Source organism: Triturus cristatus, chromosome 10, assembly GCF_964204655.1.
Source record: "Triturus cristatus chromosome 10, aTriCri1.1, whole genome shotgun sequence".
Lineage (NCBI taxonomy): Eukaryota > Metazoa > Chordata > Amphibia > Caudata > Salamandridae > Triturus > Triturus cristatus.
This window is the reverse complement of record NC_140593.1, coordinates 846,864,985-846,878,999: the sequence shown is the minus strand read 5'-3', so window position 1 is coordinate 846,878,999 and position 14,015 is coordinate 846,864,985. Positions and strand designations below refer to the sequence as shown.

At 47.2% G+C, this 14,015-nt stretch overlaps 19 non-coding genes across 19 annotated transcripts; all 19 read right to left on the bottom strand.

Moving 5' to 3' along the window:
• Window positions 1-505: 505 nt before the first annotated feature.
• TRNAL-CAA (transfer RNA leucine (anticodon CAA)) lies at window positions 506-617 on the bottom strand. Its single transcript has 2 exons — window positions 580-617; window positions 506-551 (listed from the first exon to the last, which is right to left on the bottom strand). It is a non-coding gene; the product is annotated as a tRNA-Leu (tRNA).
• A 734-nt stretch (window positions 618-1,351) lies between these two features.
• On the bottom strand, window positions 1,352-1,423 carry TRNAP-AGG (transfer RNA proline (anticodon AGG)). The gene has a single exon. It is a non-coding gene; the product is annotated as a tRNA-Pro (tRNA).
• A 441-nt stretch (window positions 1,424-1,864) lies between these two features.
• TRNAV-UAC (transfer RNA valine (anticodon UAC)) lies at window positions 1,865-1,937 on the bottom strand. Its single transcript has one exon. It is a non-coding gene; the product is annotated as a tRNA-Val (tRNA).
• A 385-nt stretch (window positions 1,938-2,322) lies between these two features.
• TRNAP-CGG (transfer RNA proline (anticodon CGG)) lies at window positions 2,323-2,394 on the bottom strand. Its single transcript has one exon. It is a non-coding gene; the product is annotated as a tRNA-Pro (tRNA).
• A 1,337-nt stretch (window positions 2,395-3,731) lies between these two features.
• Window positions 3,732-3,804, bottom strand: TRNAV-AAC (transfer RNA valine (anticodon AAC)). The gene has a single exon. It is a non-coding gene; the product is annotated as a tRNA-Val (tRNA).
• A 386-nt stretch (window positions 3,805-4,190) lies between these two features.
• On the bottom strand, window positions 4,191-4,262 carry TRNAP-AGG (transfer RNA proline (anticodon AGG)). Its single transcript has one exon. It is a non-coding gene; the product is annotated as a tRNA-Pro (tRNA).
• A 441-nt stretch (window positions 4,263-4,703) lies between these two features.
• Window positions 4,704-4,776, bottom strand: TRNAV-UAC (transfer RNA valine (anticodon UAC)). The gene has a single exon. It is a non-coding gene; the product is annotated as a tRNA-Val (tRNA).
• A 385-nt stretch (window positions 4,777-5,161) lies between these two features.
• On the bottom strand, window positions 5,162-5,233 carry TRNAP-CGG (transfer RNA proline (anticodon CGG)). Its single transcript has one exon. It is a non-coding gene; the product is annotated as a tRNA-Pro (tRNA).
• Window positions 5,234-6,170: 937 nt separating this feature from the next.
• TRNAL-CAA (transfer RNA leucine (anticodon CAA)) lies at window positions 6,171-6,282 on the bottom strand. Its single transcript has 2 exons — window positions 6,245-6,282; window positions 6,171-6,216 (listed from the first exon to the last, which is right to left on the bottom strand). It is a non-coding gene; the product is annotated as a tRNA-Leu (tRNA).
• A 734-nt stretch (window positions 6,283-7,016) lies between these two features.
• On the bottom strand, window positions 7,017-7,088 carry TRNAP-AGG (transfer RNA proline (anticodon AGG)). The gene has a single exon. It is a non-coding gene; the product is annotated as a tRNA-Pro (tRNA).
• A 441-nt stretch (window positions 7,089-7,529) lies between these two features.
• Window positions 7,530-7,602, bottom strand: TRNAV-UAC (transfer RNA valine (anticodon UAC)). The gene has a single exon. It is a non-coding gene; the product is annotated as a tRNA-Val (tRNA).
• Window positions 7,603-7,987: 385 nt separating this feature from the next.
• TRNAP-CGG (transfer RNA proline (anticodon CGG)) lies at window positions 7,988-8,059 on the bottom strand. Its single transcript has one exon. It is a non-coding gene; the product is annotated as a tRNA-Pro (tRNA).
• A 1,337-nt stretch (window positions 8,060-9,396) lies between these two features.
• On the bottom strand, window positions 9,397-9,469 carry TRNAV-AAC (transfer RNA valine (anticodon AAC)). The gene has a single exon. It is a non-coding gene; the product is annotated as a tRNA-Val (tRNA).
• Window positions 9,470-9,855: 386 nt separating this feature from the next.
• On the bottom strand, window positions 9,856-9,927 carry TRNAP-AGG (transfer RNA proline (anticodon AGG)). Its single transcript has one exon. It is a non-coding gene; the product is annotated as a tRNA-Pro (tRNA).
• A 441-nt stretch (window positions 9,928-10,368) lies between these two features.
• On the bottom strand, window positions 10,369-10,441 carry TRNAV-UAC (transfer RNA valine (anticodon UAC)). The gene has a single exon. It is a non-coding gene; the product is annotated as a tRNA-Val (tRNA).
• Window positions 10,442-10,826: 385 nt separating this feature from the next.
• Window positions 10,827-10,898, bottom strand: TRNAP-CGG (transfer RNA proline (anticodon CGG)). Its single transcript has one exon. It is a non-coding gene; the product is annotated as a tRNA-Pro (tRNA).
• A 937-nt stretch (window positions 10,899-11,835) lies between these two features.
• Window positions 11,836-11,947, bottom strand: TRNAL-CAA (transfer RNA leucine (anticodon CAA)). The gene is made up of 2 exons: window positions 11,910-11,947; window positions 11,836-11,881 (listed from the first exon to the last, which is right to left on the bottom strand). It is a non-coding gene; the product is annotated as a tRNA-Leu (tRNA).
• A 734-nt stretch (window positions 11,948-12,681) lies between these two features.
• On the bottom strand, window positions 12,682-12,753 carry TRNAP-AGG (transfer RNA proline (anticodon AGG)). The gene has a single exon. It is a non-coding gene; the product is annotated as a tRNA-Pro (tRNA).
• A 441-nt stretch (window positions 12,754-13,194) lies between these two features.
• On the bottom strand, window positions 13,195-13,267 carry TRNAV-UAC (transfer RNA valine (anticodon UAC)). Its single transcript has one exon. It is a non-coding gene; the product is annotated as a tRNA-Val (tRNA).
• Window positions 13,268-14,015: the final 748 nt, after the last annotated feature.

Here is a 14,015-nt window from a genome sequence, read left to right as displayed (position 1 = left end):
CAGTATGGCCATTGTTGGGCAAATCACCTCCTTTCCTCCTGCCTCAATCTAGAATTGGCTGCAAATCACAAGATAGAGTTCAATGTCCGTGTGTACTGCCTACTCCCAGCTACCTCTCTGTCTTCCTTATGTAAATTAAAATTCGCAAGGGGGGACCAATGACAATCTGCTCCTCCCACATAACCAGGAAGCCCTGTTGAACATGTCTGCCTGTGTTGTTGCAGGGACAGTGCCTTCTCCGCCCAAAAGGTGGCAGGAGAGCCTCACAACAAAGATGGGATCAACTGCTTAATGAGAAACCAGCACGGCAGTTTGTGTGATGGAGTGCAAATTTAACGGAAGGTGTGCCTGAGGTGTCCCTTCCAGGAATACATGGAATTGTGATTGAGGGACCAGCCTGATCGTTGGTGGATTTCTCGTCATATGTTACAGGTCCGTGCAAAGATTGTGGTGTGTGGGGAATGCACTGCAAAAAACAGGACGATTTAAGGGTGTAAAAGAAACCTGTCAGAAGTGGGATTTGAACCCACGCCTCCATGAGGAGACCAGAAGTCTCAGTTGCACTGAAGATCAAGCTCTCTTGAGTCTGGCGCCTTAGACCACTCGGCCATCCTGACAGCCCTGGGTGTGCACAGATCTGACTCTTCTGACTGCACCTGCCAATGTTTGCACTTACAACGTTCACAGCAATGTCACAAGTGTAAAGACCCCACAATACAACATGGCATGACAAAAAAAAAGCTAGGCACAAGAGCGACCACTGATGGATGCGGATTAATTTGTTTCGTCTTGCAAAAGTAAAGGAAGTTTCCCACGGCTCGCTGGGTTCAAGGACCGCCTCTTCTTAAGCTTGCATTGAGATAATAAGGTTTTAGAGGGTGCACATAAAAGCAGCTCATGCACAGTCTCGAACCGGGGACCTTTCGCGTGTTAGGCGAACGTGATGACCACTACACTACAGAAACTCACTTGCTGTGTTTTACTGTTAGAGCAAGGTTCCTCTCAAGGATTCTCTCTACTTCTATTCTGCTGTATCAGCAGCCACTCAGAAAGCGAGGAGCAAGTGTGAAAACTGCAGAGATATCAGCCAACATGCTTGCAATTAGACGTATTAAAAATTGACTTATGCAGGCATCGACAGACAAATATCTGATGCCTAAATGCCAGCAAGTACACCTTGGGAAAGCATCACCTGGGACACACACAGACTAAGCATGAAGGCAGAAAAAGCATGGTGATCCATGTTTCTTCTGAGGTTCAAAATATTTTGTGCAACAATGCGGCGAGTGTAATGAGAAATAGTCAGGCATTGTGAGTTTTGAGTAGGATTCGTATGTTTACCTCTGAAAAAGGGCTCGTCCGGGATTTGAACCCGGGACCTCTCGCACCCTAAGCGAGAATCATACCCCTAGACCAACGAGCCGAGGCACACAAGAGTCGCCTTTCGCACCGGCTCCGGGGGTTATTGGCAGCGAGTTAGTGAATGCTTCACCCAAAGCAAGCAACTGCACATGCTGCTCTCTTCTGCAATATGGTTGCTGTCTTTTCCATGGCCGTCATCGAACAAGAAATGAAAATGCCTCTATCCTTCAGACATTTTGTTTGTTCTAGGTGTATGCTCTCGGTGAGGTCAATAAAACCATTTCTGCTCTCATGCCTTGCTTTCATGAAGTAGGCCCAACCTTCAGTACACAAGGACGTGCAAACGAATAGCGCAAACTATCGTCACTTCTCTTTTTGAGCTGTCACTGATGCCCCTGGAGCACAGTACATCACGCTGGTGAGGGATAGACAGCTTCCATTATCTCAGCTTTCCTATAAGTTGAGAGAGTAAATGCAAACTGTGTGAAAAACAGAAAGCTGCTGTTTCTGCCCGGTCTCGAACCAGGGACCTTTCGCGTGTAAAGCGAACGTGATAACCACTACACTACAGAAACAGACACGCTTGCACGAATCTTCTTGGCATGTAGTGGGCTGGAATGCACAGACCAAGGGCCAATGTCCATGAAGCTCAAAGTTGGACCCTCCTTACCCGATCTCTTTCTTTGGAAGAAAGGAACGAGGACCACTTTTATTCCAAAAGGCGATTTTAAAACCATACCTGAAATCACACTAGAAAAACACTTTGCATTTAATTTTCCTACACTGATGGTCCACCCCAGAAAAGCAGTTGCAAAGAAGTCCGGCACTGAAATTCTATACGCCAAAAGTGGGAAATAGCGTAGAGGGAAAGGAACTTTCTCACCATACACGGCGTCTTATAGCATTGAAAAGAAGAAATGGCCCTATATAATAAGCAGCCTAAAAAAAATTCCACAGCATGGGCTCGTCCGGGATTTGAACCCGGGACCTCTCGCACCCGAAGCGAGAATCATACCCCTAGACCAACGAGCCTGATTCCCAAGTCGGCATTTTAAGCAATTTCTGATGCGTCTTTCAGAAACAAAGCAGGGCTATTTGGCTGCTCTCTCTCTATGTGAACCACACAAAGTCATGTTTTCTCTCAAGGTGTTGTTTTTTTCACTCTTGCAAGGAAGGGATCAGTCGATATCCTAGCTGCCAGAGAGCAGAAAAAAGGCACTGATGAGAACTGCAGGCACTTTCTGGCACTTGTACTCCTCTGCAAGTCCTGGACACTTACCCCATAGACTTCCACCCCAGATGCAAGGGAGGGCCTGCCAATTCTTCCTCCTAAGACAGAGGCATTTGATTCTTGGATTCAAACACGCTCACTCAGCGCTCGATCAGGCTCGATCAGGCGAGATTTATATGAGTGGCTCGCAGGACTGAAACACTCACCTGGGAGCCCCAGGGTGGCTGAATTCCCAGTATGGCCATTGTTGGGCAAATCACCTCCTTTCCTCCTGCCTCAATCTAGAATTGGCTGCAAATCACAAGATAGAGTTCAATGTCCGTGTGTACTGCCTACTCCCAGCTACCTCTCTGTCTTCCTTATGTAAATTAAAATTCGCAAGGGGGGACCAATGACAATCTGCTCCTCCCACATAACCAGGAAGCCCTGTTGAACATGTCTGCCTGTGTTGTTGCAGGGACAGTGCCTTCTCCGCCCAAAAGGTGGCAGGAGAGCCTCGCAACAAAGATGGGATCAACTGCTTAATGAGAAACCAGCACGGCAGTTTGTGTGATGGAGTGCAAATTTAACGGAAGGTGTGCCTGAGGTGTCCCTTCCAGGAATACATGGAATTGTGATTGAGGGACCAGCCTGATCGTTGGTGGATTTCTCGTCATATGTTACAGGTCCGTGCAAAGATTGTGGTGTGTGGGGAATGCACTGCAAAAAACAGGACGATTTAAGGGTGTAAAAGAAACCTGTCAGAAGTGGGATTTGAACCCACGCCTCCATGAGGAGACCAGAAGTCTCAGTTGCACTGAAGATCAAGCTCTCTTGAGTCTGGCGCCTTAGACCACTCGGCCATACTGACAGCCCTGGGTGTGCACAGATCTGACTCTTCTGACTGCACCTGCCAATGTTTGCACTTACAACGTTCACAGCAATGTCACAAGTGTAAAGACCCCACAATACAACATGGCATGACAAAAAAAAAGCTAGGCACAAGAGCGACCACTGATGGATGCGGATTAATTTGTTTCGTCTTGCAAAAGTAAAGGAAGTTTCCCACGGCTCGCTGGGTTCAAGGACCGCCTCTTCTTAAGCTTGCATTGAGATAATAAGGTTTTAGAGGGTGCACATAAAAGCAGCTCATGCACAGTGTTTCTGCCCGGTCTCGAACCGGGGACCTTTCGCGTGTTAGGCGAACGTGATGACCACTACACTACAGAAACTCACTTGCTGTGTTTTACTGTTAGAGCAAGGTTCCTCTCAAGGATTCTCTCTACTTCTATTCTGCTGTATCAGCAGCCACTCAGAAAGCGAGGAGCAAGTGTGAAAACTGCAGAGATATCAGCCAACATGCTTGCAATTAGACGTATTAAAAATTGACTTATGCAGGCATCGACAGACAAATATCTGATGCCTAAATGCCAGCAAGTACACCTTGGGAAAGCATCACCTGGGACACACACAGACTAAGCATGAAGGCAGAAAAAGCATGGTGATCCATGTTTCTTCTGAGGTTCAAAATATTTTGTGCAACAATGCGGCGAGTGTAATGAGAAATAGTCAGGCATTGTGAGTTTTGAGTAGGATTCGTATGTTTACCTCTGAAAAAGGGCTCGTCCGGGATTTGAACCCGGGACCTCTCGCACCCTAAGCGAGAATCATACCCCTAGACCAACGAGCCGAGGCACACAAGAGTCGCCTTTCGCACCGGCTCCGGGGGTTATTGGCAGCGAGTTAGTGAATGCTTCACCCAAAGCAAGCAACTGCACATGCTGCTCTCTTCTGCAATATGGTTGCTGTCTTTTCCATTGCCGTCATCGAACAAGAAATGAAAATGCCTCTATCCTTCAGACATTTTGTTTGTTCTAGGTGTATGCTCTCGGTGAGGTCAATAAAACCATTTCTGCTCTCATGCCTTGCTTTCATGAAGTAGGCCCAACCTTCAGTACACAAGGACGTGCAAACGAATAGCGCAAACTATCGTCACTTCTCTTTTTGAGCTGTCACTGATGCCCCTGGAGCACAGTACATCACGCTGGTGAGGGATAGACAGCTTCCATTATCTCAGCTTTCCTATAAGTTGAGAGAGTAAATGCAAACTGTGTGAAAAACAGAAAGCTGCTGTTTCTGCCCGGTCTCGAACCAGGGACCTTTCGCGTGTAAAGCAAACGTGATAACCACTACACTACAGAAACAGACACGCTTGCACGAATCTTCTTGGCATGTAGTGGGCTGGAATGCACAGACCAAGGGCCAATGTCCATGAAGCTCAAAGTTGGACCCTCCTTACCCGATCTCTTTCTTTGGAAGAAAGGAACGAGGACCACTTTTATTCCAAAAGGCGATTTTAAAACCATACCTGAAATCACACTAGAAAAACACTTTGCATTTAATTTTCCTACACTGATGGTCCACCCCAGAAAAGCAGTTGCAAAGAAGTCCGGCACTGAAATTCTATACGCCAAAAGTGGGAAATAGCGTAGAGGGAAAGGAACTTTCTCACCATACACGGCGTCTTATAGCATTGAAAAGAAGAAATGGCCCTATATAATAAGCAGCCTAAAAATAATTCCACAGCATGGGCTCGTCCGGGATTTGAACCCGGGACCTCTCGCACCCGAAGCGAGAATCATACCCCTAGACCAACGAGCCTGATTCCCCAGTCGGCATTTTAAGCAATTTCTGATGCGTCTTTCAGAAACAAAGCAGGGCTATTTGGCTGCTCTCTCTCTATGTGAACCACACAAAGTCATGTTTTCTCTCAAGGTGTTGTTTTTTTCACTCTTGCAAGGAAGGGATCAGTCGATATCCTAGCTGCCAGAGAGCAGAAAAAAGGCGCTGATGAGAACTGCAGGCACTTTCTGGCACTTGTACTCCTCTGCAAGTCCTGGACACTTACCCCATAGACTTCCACCCCAGATGCAAGGGAGGGCCTGCCAATTCTTCCTCCTAAGACAGAGGCATTTGATTCTTGGATTCAAACACGCTCACTCAGCGCTCGATCAGGCTCGATCAGGCGAGATTTATATGAGTGGCTCGCAGGACTGAAACACTCACCTGGGAGCCCCAGGGTGGCTGAATTCCCAGTATGGCCATTGTTGGGCAAATCACCTCCTTTCCTCCTGCCTCAATCTAGAATTGGCTGCAAATCACAAGATAGAGTTCAATGTCCGTGTGTACTGCCTACTCCCAGCTACCTCTCTGTCTTCCTTATGTAAATTAAAATTCGCAAGGGGGGACCAATGACAATCTGCTCCTCCCACATAACCAGGAAGCCCTGTTGAACATGTCTGCCTGTGTTGTTGCAGGGACAGTGCCTTCTCCGCCCAAAAGGTGGCAGGAGAGCCTCACAACAAAGATGGGATCAACTGCTTAATGAGAAACCAGCACGGCAGTTTGTGTGATGGAGTGCAAATTTAACGGAAGGTGTGCCTGAGGTGTCCCTTCCAGGAATACATGGAATTGTGATTGAGGGACCAGCCTGATCGTTGGTGGATTTCTCGTCATATGTTACAGGTCCGTGCAAAGATTGTGGTGTGTGGGGAATGCACTGCAAAAAACAGGACGATTTAAGGGTGTAAAAGAAACCTGTCAGAAGTGGGATTTGAACCCACGCCTCCATGAGGAGACCAGAAGTCTCAGTTGCACTGAAGATCAAGCTCTCTTGAGTCTGGCGCCTTAGACCACTCGGCCATCCTGACAGCCCTGGGTGTGCACAGATCTGACTCTTCTGACTGCACCTGCCAATGTTTGCACTTACAACGTTCACAGCAATGTCACAAGTGTAAAGACCCCACAATACAACATGGCATGACAAAAAAAAAGCTAGGCACAAGAGCGACCACTGATGGATGCGGATTAATTTGTTTCGTCTTGCAAAAGTAAAGGAAGTTTCCCACGGCTCGCTGGGTTCAAGGACCGCCTCTTCTTAAGCTTGCATTGAGATAATAAGGTTTTAGAGGGTGCACATAAAAGCAGCTCATGCACAGTCTCGAACCGGGGACCTTTCGCGTGTTAGGCGAACGTGATGACCACTACACTACAGAAACTCACTTGCTGTGTTTTACTGTTAGAGCAAGGTTCCTCTCAAGGATTCTCTCTACTTCTATTCTGCTGTATCAGCAGCCACTCAGAAAGCGAGGAGCAAGTGTGAAAACTGCAGAGATATCAGCCAACATGCTTGCAATTAGACGTATTAAAAATTGACTTATGCAGGCATCGACAGACAAATATCTGATGCCTAAATGCCAGCAAGTACACCTTGGGAAAGCATCACCTGGGACACACACAGACTAAGCATGAAGGCAGAAAAAGCATGGTGATCCATGTTTCTTCTGAGGTTCAAAATATTTTGTGCAACAATGCGGCGAGTGTAATGAGAAATAGTCAGGCATTGTGAGTTTTGAGTAGGATTCGTATGTTTACCTCTGAAAAAGGGCTCGTCCGGGATTTGAACCCGGGACCTCTCGCACCCTAAGCGAGAATCATACCCCTAGACCAACGAGCCGAGGCACACAAGAGTCGCCTTTCGCACCGGCTCCGGGGGTTATTGGCAGCGAGTTAGTGAATGCTTCACCCAAAGCAAGCAACTGCACATGCTGCTCTCTTCTGCAATATGGTTGCTGTCTTTTCCATGGCCGTCATCGAACAAGAAATGAAAATGCCTCTATCCTTCAGACATTTTGTTTGTTCTAGGTGTATGCTCTCGGTGAGGTCAATAAAACCATTTCTGCTCTCATGCCTTGCTTTCATGAAGTAGGCCCAACCTTCAGTACACAAGGACGTGCAAACGAATAGCGCAAACTATCGTCACTTCTCTTTTTGAGCTGTCACTGATGCCCCTGGAGCACAGTACATCACGCTGGTGAGGGATAGACAGCTTCCATTATCTCAGCTTTCCTATAAGTTGAGAAAGTAAATGCAAACTGTGTGAAAAACAGAAAGCTGCTGTTTCTGCCCGGTCTCGAACCAGGGACCTTTCGCGTGTAAAGCGAACGTGATAACCACTACACTACAGAAACAGACACGCTTGCACGAATCTTCTTGGCATGTAGTGGGCTGGAATGCACAGACCAAGGGCCAATGTCCATGAAGCTCAAAGTTGGACCCTCCTTACCCGATCTCTTTCTTTGGAAGAAAGGAACGAGGACCACTTTTATTCCAAAAGGCGATTTTAAAACCATACCTGAAATCACACTAGAAAAACACTTTGCATTTAATTTTCCTACACTGATGGTCCACCCCAGAAAAGCAGTTGCAAAGAAGTCCGGCACTGAAATTCTATACGCCAAAAGTGGGAAATAGCGTAGAGGGAAAGGAACTTTCTCACCATACACGGCGTCTTATAGCATTGAAAAGAAGAAATGGCCCTATATAATAAGCAGCCTAAAAATAATTCCACAGCATGGGCTCGTCCGGGATTTGAACCCGGGACCTCTCGCACCCGAAGCGAGAATCATACCCCTAGATCAACGAGCCTGATTCCCCAGTCGGCATTTTAAGCAATTTCTGATGCGTCTTTCAGAAACAAAGCAGGGCTATTTGGCTGCTCTCTCTCTATGTGAACCACACAAAGTCATGTTTTCTCTCAAGGTGTTGTTTTTTTCACTCTTGCAAGGAAGGGATCAGTCGATATCCTAGCTGCCAGAGAGCAGAAAAAAGGCGCTGATGAGAACTGCAGGCACTTTCTGGCACTTGTACTCCTCTGCAAGTCCTGGACACTTACCCCATAGACTTCCACCCCAGATGCAAGGGAGGGCCTGCCAATTCTTGCTCCTAAGACAGAGGCATTTGATTCTTGGATTCAAACACGCTCACTCAGCGCTCGATCAGGCTCGATCAGGCGAGATTTATATGAGTGGCTCGCAGGACTGAAACACTCACCTGGGAGCCCCAGGGTGGCTGAATTCCCAGTATGGCCATTGTTGGGCAAATCACCTCCTTTCCTCCTGCCTCAATCTAGAATTGGCTGCAAATCACAAGATAGAGTTCAATGTCCGTGTGTACTGCCTACTCCCAGCTACCTCTCTGTCTTCCTTATGTAAATTAAAATTCGCAAGGGGGGACCAATGACAATCTGCTCCTCCCACATAACCAGGAAGCCCTGTTGAACATGTCTGCCTGTGTTGTTGCAGGGACAGTGCCTTCTCCGCCCAAAAGGTGGCAGGAGAGCCTCACAACAAAGATGGGATCAACTGCTTAATGAGAAACCAGCACGGCAGTTTGTGTGATGGAGTGCAAATTTAACGGAAGGTGTGCCTGAGGTGTCCCTTCCAGGAATACATGGAATTGTGATTGAGGGACCAGCCTGATCGTTGGTGGATTTCTCGTCATATGTTACAGGTCCGTGCAAAGATTGTGGTGTGTGGGGAATGCACTGCAAAAAACAGGACGATTTAAGGGTGTAAAAGAAACCTGTCAGAAGTGGGATTTGAACCCACGCCTCCATGAGGAGACCAGAAGTCTCAGTTGCACTGAAGATCAAGCTCTCTTGAGTCTGGCACCTTAGACCACTCGGCCATCCTGACAGCCCTGGGTGTGCACAGATCTGACTCTTCTGACTGCACCTGCCAATGTTTGCACTTACAACGTTCACAGCAATGTCACAAGTGTAAAGACCCCACAATACAACATGGCATGACAAAAAAAAAGCTAGGCACAAGAGCGACCACTGATGGATGCGGATTAATTTGTTTCGTCTTGCAAAAGTAAAGGAAGTTTCCCACGGCTCGCTGGGTTCAAGGACCGCCTCTTCTTAAGCTTGCATTGAGATAATAAGGTTTTAGAGGGTGCACATAAAAGCAGCTCATGCACAGTGTTTCTGCCCGGTCTCGAACCGGGGACCTTTCGCGTGTTAGGCGAACGTGATGACCACTACACTACAGAAACTCACTTGCTGTGTTTTACTGTTAGAGCAAGGTTCCTCTCAAGGATTCTCTCTACTTCTATTCTGCTGTATCAGCAGCCACTCAGAAAGCGAGGAGCAAGTGTGAAAACTGCAGAGATATCAGCCAACATGCTTGCAATTAGACGTATTAAAAATTGACTTATGCAGGCATCGACAGACAAATATCTGATGCCTAAATGCCAGCAAGTACACCTTGGGAAAGCATCACCTGGGACACACACAGACTAAGCATGAAGGCAGAAAAAGCATGGTGATCCATGTTTCTTCTGAGGTTCAAAATATTTTGTGCAACAATGCGGCGAGTGTAATGAGAAATAGTCAGGCATTGTGAGTTTTGAGTAGGATTCGTATGTTTACCTCTGAAAAAGGGCTCGTCCGGGATTTGAACCCGGGACCTCTCGCACCCTAAGCGAGAATCATACCCCTAGACCAACGAGCCGAGGCACACAAGAGTCGCCTTTCGCACCGGCTCCGGGGGTTATTGGCAGCGAGTTAGTGAATGCTTCACCCAAAGCAAGCAACTGCACATGCTGCTCTCTTCTGCAATATGGTTGCTGTCTTTTCCATGGCCGTCATCGAACAAGAAATGAAAATGCCTCTATCCTTCAGACATTTTGTTTGTTCTAGGTGTATGCTCTCGGTGAGGTCAATAAAACCATTTCTGCTCTCATGCCTTGCTTTCATGAAGTAGGCCCAACCTTCAGTACACAAGGACGTGCAAACGAATAGCGCAAACTATCGTCACTTCTCTTTTTGAGCTGTCACTGATGCCCCTGGAGCACAGTACATCACGCTGGTGAGGGATAGACAGCTTCCATTATCTCAGCTTTCCTATAAGTTGAGAGAGTAAATGCAAACTGTGTGAAAAACAGAAAGCTGCTGTTTCTGCCCGGTCTCGAACCAGGGACCTTTCGCGTGTAAAGCGAACGTGATAACCACTACACTACAGAAACAGACACGCTTGCACGAATCTTCTTGGCATGTAGTGGGCTGGAATGCACAGACCAAGGGCCAATGTCCATGAAGCTCAAAGTTGGACCCTCCTTACCCGATCTCTTTCTTTGGAAGAAAGGAACGAGGACCACTTTTATTCCAAAAGGCGATTTTAAAACCATACCTGAAATCACACTAGAAAAACACTTTGCATTTAATTTTCCTACACTGATGGTCCACCCCAGAAAAGCAGTTGCAAAGAAGTCCGGCACTGAAATTCTATACGCCAAAAGTGGGAAATAGCGTAGAGGGAAAGGAACTTTCTCACCATACACGGCGTCTTATAGCATTGAAAAGAAGAAATGGCCCTATATAATAAGCAGCCTAAAAATAATTCCACAGCATGGGCTCGTCCGGGATTTGAACCCGGGACCTCTCGCACCCGAAGCGAGAATCATACCCCTAGACCAACGAGCCTGATTCCCCAGTCGGCATTTTAAGCAATTTCTGATGCGTCTTTCAGAAACAAAGCAGGGCTATTTGGCTGCTCTCTCTCTATGTGAACCACACAAAGTCATGTTTTCTCTCAAGGTGTTGTTTTTTTCACTCTTGCAAGGAAGGGATCAGTCGATATCCTAGCTGCCAGAGAGCAGAAAAAAGGCGCTGATGAGAACTGCAGGCACTTTCTGGCACTTGTACTCCTCTGCAAGTCCTGGACACTTACCCCATAGACTTCCACCCCAGATGCAAGGGAGGGCCTGCCAATTCTTCCTCCTAAGACAGAGGCATTTGATTCTTGGATTCAAACACGCTCACTCAGCGCTCGATCAGGCTCGATCAGGCGAGATTTATATGAGTGGCTCGCAGGACTGAAACACTCACCTGGGAGCCCCAGGGTGGCTGAATTCCCAGTATGGCCATTGTTGGGCAAATCACCTCCTTTCCTCCTGCCTCAATCTAGAATTGGCTGCAAATCACAAGATAGAGTTCAATGTCCGTGTGTACTGCCTACTCCCAGCTACCTCTCTGTCTTCCTTATGTAAATTAAAATTCGCAAGGGGGGACCAATGACAATCTGCTCCTCCCACATAACCAGGAAGCCCTGTTGAACATGTCTGCCTGTGTTGTTGCAGGGACAGTGCCTTCTCCGCCCAAAAGGTGGCAGGAGAGCCTCACAACAAAGATGGGATCAACTGCTTAATGAGAAACCAGCACGGCAGTTTGTGTGATGGAGTGCAAATTTAACGGAAGGTGTGCCTGAGGTGTCCCTTCCAGGAATACATGGAATTGTGATTGAGGGACCAGCCTGATCGTTGGTGGATTTCTCGTCATATGTTACAGGTCCGTGCAAAGATTGTGGTGTGTGGGGAATGCACTGCAAAAAACAGGACGATTTAAGGGTGTAAAAGAAACCTGTCAGAAGTGGGATTTGAACCCACGCCTCCATGAGGAGACCAGAAGTCTCAGTTGCACTGAAGATCAAGCTCTCTTGAGTCTGGCGCCTTAGACCACTCGGCCATCCTGACAGTCCTGGGTGTGCACAGATCTGACTCTTCTGACTGCACCTGCCAATGTTTGCACTTACAACGTTCACAGCAATGTCACAAGTGTAAAGACCCCACAATACAACATGGCATGACAAAAAAAAAGCTAGGCACAAGAGCGACCACTGATGGATGCGGATTAATTTGTTTCGTCTTGCAAAAGTAAAGGAAGTTTCCCACGGCTCGCTGGGTTCAAGGACCGCCTCTTCTTAAGCTTGCATTGAGATAATAAGGTTTTAGAGGGTGCACATAAAAGCAGCTCATGCACAGTCTCGAACCGGGGACCTTTCGCGTGTTAGGCGAACGTGATGACCACTACACTACAGAAACTCACTTGCTGTGTTTTACTGTTAGAGCAAGGTTCCTCTCAAGGATTCTCTCTACTTCTATTCTGCTGTATCAGCAGCCACTCAGAAAGCGAGGAGCAAGTGTGAAAACTGCAGAGATATCAGCCAACATGCTTGCAATTAGACGTATTAAAAATTGACTTATGCAGGCATCGACAGACAAATATCTGATGCCTAAATGCCAGCAAGTACACCTTGGGAAAGCATCACCTGGGACACACACAGACTAAGCATGAAGGCAGAAAAAGCATGGTGATCCATGTTTCTTCTGAGGTTCAAAATATTTTGTGCAACAATGCGGCGAGTGTAATGAGAAATAGTCAGGCATTGTGAGTTTTGAGTAGGATTCGTATGTTTACCTCTGAAAAAGGGCTCGTCCGGGATTTGAACCCGGGACCTCTCGCACCCTAAGCGAGAATCATACCCCTAGACCAACGAGCCGAGGCACACAAGAGTCGCCTTTCGCACCGGCTCCGGGGGTTATTGGCAGCGAGTTAGTGAATGCTTCACCCAAAGCAAGCAACTGCACATGCTGCTCTCTTCTGCAATATGGTTGCTGTCTTTTCCATGGCCGTCATCGAACAAGAAATGAAAATGCCTCTATCCTTCAGACATTTTGTTTGTTCTAGGTGTATGCTCTCGGTGAGGTCAATAAAACCATTTCTGCTCTCATGCCTTGCTTTCATGAAGTAGGCCCAACCTTCAGTACACAAGGACGTGCAAACGAATAGCGCAAACTATCGTCACTTCTCTTTTTGAGCTGTCACTGATGCCCCTGGAGCACAGTACATCACGCTGGTGAGGGATAGACAGCTTCCATTATCTCAGCTTTCCTATAAGTTGAGAAAGTAAATGCAAACTGTGTGAAAAACAGAAAGCTGCTGTTTCTGCCCGGTCTCGAACCAGGGACCTTTCGCGTGTAAAGCGAACGTGATAACCACTACACTACAGAAACAGACACGCTTGCACGAATCTTCTTGGCATGTAGTGGGCTGGAATGCACAGACCAAGGGCCAATGTCCATGAAGCTCAAAGTTGGACCCTCCTTACCCGATCTCTTTCTTTGGAAGAAAGGAACGAGGACCACTTTTATTCCAAAAGGCGATTTTAAAACCATACCTGAAATCACACTAGAAAAACACTTTGCATTTAATTTTCCTACACTGATGGTCCACCCCAGAAAAGCAGTTGCAAAGAAGTCCGGCACTGAAATTCTATACGCCAAAAGTGGGAAATAGCGTAGAGGGAAAGGAACTTTCTCACCATACACGGCGTCTTATAGCATTGAAAAGAAGAAATGGCCCTATATAATAAGCAGCCTAAAAATAATTCCACAGCATGGGCTCGTCCGGGATTTGAACCCGGGACCTCACGCACCCGAAGCGAGAATCATACCCCTAGACCAACGAGCCTGATTCCCCAGTCGGCATTTTAAGCAATTTCTGATGCGTCTTTCAGAAACAAAGCAGGGCTATTTGGCTGCTCTCTCTCTATGTGAACCACACAAAGTCATGTTTTCTCTCAAGGTGTTGTTTTTTTCACTCTTGCAAGGAAGGGATCAGTCGATATCCTAGCTGCCAGAGAGCAGAAAAAAGGCGCTGATGAGAACTGCAGGCACTTTCTGGCACTTGTACTCCTCTGCAAGTCCTGGACACTTACCCCATAGACTTCCACCCCAGATGCAAGGGAGGGCCTGCCAATTC